Source organism: Triticum dicoccoides, chromosome 5B, assembly GCF_002162155.2.
Source record: "Triticum dicoccoides isolate Atlit2015 ecotype Zavitan chromosome 5B, WEW_v2.0, whole genome shotgun sequence".
Taxonomy (NCBI): Eukaryota; Viridiplantae; Streptophyta; class Magnoliopsida; order Poales; family Poaceae; genus Triticum; species Triticum dicoccoides.
In genome coordinates, this window is record NC_041389.1 from 675,154,920 (window position 1) to 675,162,864 (window position 7,945).

Genomic DNA, 7,945 nt, shown 5'->3' on the forward strand with positions numbered 1-7,945 from the left:
CCCCCAACTGTTGGTGAGTTCTTGCGGATTGCTTCAGTCTGCAACTAGATCTCCCTATCCTGCCCATCAAATCTGATTTACTACTGAGATGCAACTAGATTTATTTGTACAACTTCAGTTTTACGCTTAGTTATATTTATAACGGGGCATCATATTATTAACTATTTTTTTCATTCTCTATATACTGAACGAAAACAAGGTATTTTATGTTTTTATTCTCTGAATTGCACAAGTGGCATGCAACTGTTTCTATTCGTTTTATTATCTAGAAGCAACAGCAAGGATATATCATACATGAGGGTACATAAAGGCCAGCTAGGAAATAGATTAGCTTTGAACACCAAAGTCAAGAATCTACTTTTGTAACTAGACTTTTTGTGTTGAACATCTCTCCTAGACTGAGATTTTTTGATGAAGTCAAAAAAATTGCTAAAAAAAAAGATGTGTTATGGGGTGGGAAACACAAAGTCTGAGATTCCTTGTTCTTGGTGCAGTGACTTTTTATTCCAGGTTTACAATCATTTACTATCTACAGGTAATAATCCAGAATGATTAGTATTTAGCTGAAAGAGATCAAGAAAAAAATTGCTCAACGGTTTGCTCAATTCTCGTGAAATTTGTAACTGGATTGCCACGGTTATTGTTGTGTATATTTGTTTCTTTCTAGAAACATAGGGGTTTTATGCCACCGTTCGCAGATACTGCCACGGATGTTGAGTGGCAACATGTTATTCCTTAGGTTCATGAAATGGAAAAAAAATCTTTTGAGTTTAAATTTTCTATATTACTGCATCAATTATGTAAGCAAATAAGTTCACCTTTGTTAGACCCCTCCAGCTATGTACTCTTGCTGCTACTAATCGTGAACTATATCAACATGGAGCATTCTAATTCTTCTGCATTGTTCTCTATCTCGACAACTACTGTAGTGTAGGCTGAAGCAATGACATGTATGATTGATGTAATTGCATCTCAATAGGAACTATTTGGTGCATAGTATATTGGTCCTAGCCTACTTGCTGTAAATGTCTGATTTTGATGGATTTTGTTGGATTTGATTATACAATCAAGAATATTTACCCTTTTGAGCCATATTCAACAGGTATATCATCTAATACCAACGATTTCAATTATCATGGCGTATACAAGTCAAAACTAAATCCAGTAAATCTGTATATCTACTAAAAAGTCACAGTTATATATATTTAGCTTTCAGCTCAGTGTATATATATACTCCCTCCGTTCCTAAATATTTGTCTTTTTAGAGATTTCAAATGGACAACATGTACGGATGTATATAGACATATTTTAGAGTGTAGATTCACTCATTTTGCTTCGTACGTAGTCACTTATTGAAATCTCTAAAAAGACAAATATTTAGGAACGGAGGGAGTATTTAACTTTCAGCTCACTGTATCCACTATCTGTAAAGTTGTATGTTTATTATTTTGGAAACAAGTGTTGGAATATTGGCTGCTGGTACCTATGCACAGTAACTAAGTATGTCCCCGGGAACACTAAATGCTCAGCAATCGGACAGAGAGCTTCTATGCCACATCCATGGCCACTACTGGGAGTTGATTGGTGGTCTTCATGTTCCGAAATGCTACTTTTATAGATTAGATAAGCGTATTCCTCATTTTGTGTTCTTGTGTGTGCATAATGCAGATATGAATTCTGGCTGCATTCAATTTCATAAACTAATTGAACATTCTAATAATTGAGACTTCTTTAACTTCTGTAGGAAGCAAACGTAAGGACTGGACTCACAATGAACCATGAAGCCGGCGATCCGCGTCAACTGGATGCTTTAGCTTTCATTTTGTACAACCGATGTCTCATATTTGCGTCTTTTTGCTGTCATTCTGTAAACCTGATGTATGGTGTCTTGTCTTGGTGGTTAGAACAAACTGATGTGTATGTATGTGACAATTAGTTAATGGAATAAAAAATGGTTTGGTGCACCTGATGTATGATGTCTTGATGGTTATGCTTAGAACACATGACCTATATGTATGTGACAATCAGTACCATATGCTAATTAAAATTGTGGTTGGCTGAACAAAATGTTGACGAATTATTGGCCGGGAAAAGAAAATGCCATCAGATTGTTGGTCGGCAAAACAAACACCATCAAACAGTTGGTTGGGAAAGGCTAACAACAGGCCCAACAAAATGTTGGTCGGGAAAGAATACCCATCCGATAGTCGGTCAGGAAAGGCCCATGGTTACCCCAATGGACTGTTGGTCGGGAAAGGCCCATGGTAGGCCCAATAGACTGTTGGTCGGGAAAAATACCCCTTAGCCATCAAGCAGTGTGTCGGGAAAGATATGTCGGTCAGGAAAGGGTTTTCCCTTCTGGACTTTTCCTAACAGACATGATTGGTCGGCATTAGTCTTTCCCGACCGACTGTATGTCGGTGGAAGCTGTATTTCCGACCAACCTAGCTGACGGGGATGTAGTGTTGTGGTGTAGTGAAGTGTTGGGGTAGCAGAGGCAACCGAACACGCGCAAAGTGTAGTAGTCAGGGGCCATACCAAGAAGCAGTTCATGCGGTAACTGTGGCAAGGAAGTGGTGCCTGGTTTGTAGTTGAGAAGGAGAGTTGCAGTGCCAAGGGTTTCCGCCCAAAAACGCGCCGGCATGGAGGCGTGAAAGAGCGGAGAGCGCACGCTATCGTTCAAGGTGCGCAACATGCGCTCGGTGTCGTGGTTCTAAGCCTGACAGTAGAGTGGGGGGTAGGCATGGAGAGGCAAGGTCCTAGCTATGGAGAGGTTGTAAGCACAAAGGATGTACGAGTTCAGGCCCTTCTCGGAGGAAGTAACAGCCCTACGTCTCGGAGCCCGGAGGCGGTCGAGTGGATTATGAGTATATGAACTACAAGGTGCCGAACCCTTCTGCCTGTGGAGGGGGGCGGCTTATATAGAGTGCGCCAGGACCCCAGCCAGCCCACGTAGGAGAGGGTTTAAGGAGAGTTAAGCCTGGGGCGTTACTGGTAACGCCCCACATAAAGTGCCTTTACTATCATAAAGTCTACTTGATTACAGGCCGTTGCAGTGCCGAGTGCCTCTTGACCTTCTGGTGGTCGAGTGAGTCTTCGTGGTCGAGTCCTTCAAGTCAGTCGAGTGAGTCCCTCGTTGGTCGACTGGAAAGCGACTTCTCCTAAGGGTGTCCTTGGGTAAGGTACTTAGATCAGGTCCATGACCCTACCCTAGGTACATAACCCCATCATTAGCCCCCGAATGGATTGAGGCTTCGAGTGAGGAAGGAGTTGACGTCGTTTCCGATTAACCTTTGTGCTCTGGTCGTGCGTTGTCCTGGATCAAAGAATCTCTTCGTCGACAGGGAGCAACTTGCCTTCAGTCGACTCGATCCATTCTATTTTTGCGTCGAGTGATCTTTCGGGCTTCGACGATCTCCGAGCGACGGATCGCCGGAAACACCACGTCTGACAGACTGATTTGCTGTTCGCGGATTCCGCGGGATGCGAAATTTGGGGACGCGCGCGCGAAGCGGGGCGGACCGCGGCGTTCGGATGGGACGGGGCATAGACGCCTCGATCCCCGCGCCGCCTTTTTCGCCACGTATCCCGTCTGCATAACTGCTCCCAGATATGATTAGATCGACGGGCCCACCTGTCATCCACTCGGAAGGGACCTTATAAATATGCCCGGCGAGGATTTCTGTGCTGCGCCTCAACATTCTCTCTCTCTCTCTGCTTCCTTCTTCTCCGCCCAGCGTGCTCGCTCTCGCCCCCGCACCACTTCCCCTCGCGCATCTCGCCGGCGACCATGGCCAAGGAGAAGACGGCGGCGCTGGAGCGCGCAAAGAAGGCGTCGGCGTCGGAGAAGGCGAAGGGGAGATCCACCAGCCGCGGAGGGTCCTCGTCCAGATCCCGCCTGCCGAAGGGCTGGGTCCAAGGAGACTGGATCCAGTCGACCATCACAGAGAATGACCTCCTCGACATGGCCAATGAGGGCTTGATCCCTCACGGAGCTGCGAGGCTTCCGGGGAAGGAATGGCAGCCTCAGCCAGAAGAGGGTGAGTGTGTGCTTTTGGCCACTCATGTTGATCGTGGGTTTTCCTTGCCGCCGAGTGTTTTCTTCCGTGGTTTCTTGAATTTCTTCGGAGCGCAGCTCCACCACTTTACCCCAAACTCCATTGCCTATCTTGCTGCGTTCGTGTCCATGTGTGAGGGTTTCTTGGGCTGTCGACCGCACTGGGGTTTGTTCAAGCATATATTCACGTGTCGCTCTCAGACCGTGAAGAAGGCGAGCCCAGGTGATGAGAGAACCCGAGTCGTCCAAATGTGTGGGGGTCTGGGGATCCAGGTGAGGAATAAGAGCACCTTCCCGCCCATGACCTTTCCCGAGTCCGTTAGAGGCTGGCAGTCGACTTGGTTCTACTGCCAGGTCCAGTCGACGCCGGGGCAGTCGAGTGGACTCCCTCCGTTTACCATGGACCGAGTGAACAAGCCCTCCCCTCTGAAGCTGATTCCAGAGGAGAAAGCTGACGTGAAGATGTTGATGGAGCGCGTGGTGCAGTTGGTTCGGGAGGGAGTGACGGGCATGGACCTCCTGGAGGTCTTCCTCAGGCGTCGCATCCAGCCCCTTCAGTTCCGGAACCACTGCATGTGGTTGTACCGTGGGACCGAAGACGAGACTAGAGTCCATCCAGAAGCAGTCGACGACGTCACTCTGGAAAGATGGATGGTAGCCGTCACCGGAAACAAGGACAACCCACGCGGAGCCAGAAGAATTCCTCCACTCGACCACAACAGCGACCCAAACAAGGTACACTTGCCCTGCTCTCCACTGCGCTCTTGTCGCATTCATTTCTGTTTACCCTGCCGACTGGTCGACTGATCCTTGTCTGGACATCTGCTAGGCCCTCACCGAGCTGTACTCGATGCCCAATGGGGCACAAGCTTCGACTGAGGAGGGCGAGGCGAGCGGGGGCGAGAGCCAGGAAGAGGAGGAATGGGACTCGGATGTTGCAGAGGATGATGACGACGATGATGATAATGACGGTGATGAAGATGACGTCGAGGACGAAGAAGAAGAGGAGGAGGAGGTCGTACCACCGCGCTCAGAAAGGCGGTCGAAGCTTGTCCACGACCCTTCGACCGAACGTGGTAAGGGGGTTGCGACCGCCACTCAGTCGACCAAGCGCCCTCGGACTACCTCTCCGGTGCCGACTGAAAAGGCGCCGAAGCAGCCCAGGGCGGCCTCGTCGAAGCCGATCAAGCTCCTGCCGAAGATGAAGGTGTCCATCCCCACCATATCAGGGTAACCGTGCTTCTCATATTTCCTTATTTTGTGTGAACTTTGTCTCTGGTCGACGCTGAAGTTAGTCGACTGATCCTTCGGAGTTGCAGTGCTGCCACTTCTGAAACCTCGGCCCGGGCTGATGATCACGAGATGGAGGACGCAGCAACTTCGAACCCAGGTACTGTATTCTTAACGCCGTTCTTAGTCGACTGACTCACGATCTGATCCTGATTTTTCTCCGTAGCTCCGCCCAATACTGTTATCAATCTCCCTGATGATGATGAGGATGAAGAGCCGCTGAAGCGCAGGAGGAGTCGGAAAGCGTCCGCCAGTAAGGTGCCTCAGGATGTGACGGCGCCTGAGATTCTGACTGTGGAGGAAGAGAACACCACTCGACACACGGTGTCCTTCGCAGATCCATTGACGAGTGCTCAGCAGCCCTCCCTCTTCACGACGCACCATGTCCCGGAGGACCAAGCTGGCGCAGCGAAGGAGGCGATACGCCAAGCGGGAATCATGATGGAGCAGTTGAAGACCATCCGGAATGCGAGCCAGGCGGCTTATGACGCCAGTTCTGCCCTCCAAAGCAATGTCCAGGTCAGTCGACCACTGTTTGTTCTGTTGGATATGCTACCAAAAACTTTTCTTTTCCGGAATTTATAGTAGTCACCCAGTGGGTGTGTCGGATAAACTTCGTGTTAGCGGGGGCACGCTGAGTGCACCCGCTGGGTGTAGTCCCCAAGGCTAAGGTCGACTGCTGGCAGTCGGCCTTAGGCTTTATGATGTCATTTTTTCTGTCAGTCGACTATGTCGACTGGGTTTCACAAACCGGTGGGGGCACGCTGAGTGCACCTACTGGGTGTAGTCCCCAAGGCTAAGGTCGACTGCTGGCAGTCGGCCTTAGGCTTTATGATGTCAATTTTTCTGTCAGTCGACTGGATTTCACGAACCGGTGGGGGCACGCTGAGTGCACCCACTGGGTGTAGTCCCCGAGACTGTGGTCGACTGCTTGCAGTTGATCACAGTCTTAGAGAATGCATCTCGCACCTCTTTTTTTTTTTTGAGGTCGACTGGTCGACTTTGTCTTCAACAGAATTAGTGGGGGCACGCTGAGTGCACCCACTGGGTGTAGTCCCCGAGACTACGGTCGAATGCTTGTATTCGGCTGTAGTCTTAGAAACGTGAGTTTTTCCCTTTTTCACTCGGAAGTGAATTATATTTGACATTTAGTCGATTGGTTCTTCGCAGAACTCTTGTGATCTTGTGGCTCGCTACTCAGAGCTGGAACAGAAGCATACTCAAGTCGAGCTGAGCTTGAAGCTGGTTCAGGAGAAGTTGACAAAAGCGAAGGAGGAGACCGAAGGTATGTTTGGTGAGATCCTGACGACTGCTTTTCCCCTTGCTTGTTTCAAAATCTGATCTTGCTGTAACTTGCAGGTAAGGTAAGGGAGGCCCAACAGAAGAAAGACCTTGAGCTAGCTGAGAAGATCAAGCTTGCTGACGAGAAGTTAGCTTCAGTCACCAAGCTTGAACAAGACAATACCAATCTGAAAGCTGCTCTTGGGATTGCTAACAAGGAGGTCAGTCGACTGAAAACTGATAAAGCTGCCCTGACCGACCAAGTCAGCAAATTGACTGAGAAGAAAGCTGAACTGGAGGCCTTCCTGAGTGGCCTTGCCAAGAAGCTGTTTCTTATGCTTGAAGGTAAACCTCTATGCTTGGCAAACATTTCCAATTGTGGTTTTTCCATTCGACCATCCCCTTGACTTGGTGATCCTCCTTGCAGAATTCTGTCAAAACTTTGAAGAAGAAACTAGCCGGCTGGAGCCAAACCTCGACCCTGTCAATTCTCCGGTGAACGACGAAGTTGCCATGGATGTTTTCCGACTGGAGTCTCGTGTCGCAGCTGTCGTGGACTATCTCGCAAGGCTGAAGGCTGCCACATCTCGCATCGACTCGACGCTTTGGCCTGAGGAGACACTTTAGAATGACCTTGAGTCGCTGATGGCCCGGTTGAACACGATCCCTGGTCGAGTGCAGGAATGGAAGAAGTCCTCGGCTCGGTGCGGTGCAGATGTTGCTCTGTGTCTGGCCCGAGTCCACTGTAAGGATGCACGAGAAGAGAAGCTGGCGGCTCTTCGGGTGGCCAACACCAAGAAACACGACTTCAGGTCCTTTATGGAAACTTTCCTTGCAGCTGCCACTCGGATCGCCGACGGGATCGACCTTGATGAATTTGTTGCACCTTCCAGCCCTCCACAGGAGGGGTAAAAAACTTCTTCTGGCTTGACGCTTTAAATTTGCCTCGGTATGCCGAGTGGAATTGTAACCGATAAACCTTAACAGGCTTAACGCCTGAGCACTCTTGGTTCCTTTAGATATCGATTCAAACTTGAATTTGGTGCTTGAATATGATTGCTTTTGGCTCGAAATGTTTTTTGCAGGTTCAAAGCAAGGCGCCTTTGTCGCAATCGACTTATTCTTCAGTTCACTTAGGCGAGCACTGGGCCGCAGCTAAGCCCCCAGTGAAAGTCTGGCTTACCACTCGGTAGGATTTTTATAACTTAGGCGAGCACAGGGCTGCAGCTAAGCCCCCGAGTGGAAGTCTGGCTTACCACTCGGCAGGATTTTGATAAACTTAGGCGAGTGCTTGGACTGCAGCTAAGCCCCCGAGTG

General features: G+C 49.1%; 1 long non-coding RNA gene across 2 annotated transcripts in view; it reads left to right on the forward strand.

Moving 5' to 3' along the window:
* Window positions 1-1,969, forward strand: part of LOC119312543 — a 3,688-nt gene extending 1,719 nt beyond the window's left edge. For both annotated transcript variants that reach the window (XR_005151390.1, XR_005151389.1), the window contains exon 4: window positions 1,745-1,969. This is a non-coding gene — a long non-coding RNA (uncharacterized LOC119312543). The remainder of the gene's footprint in view (window positions 1-1,744) is intronic.
* The last annotated feature ends 5,976 nt before the right edge of the window (window positions 1,970-7,945 follow it).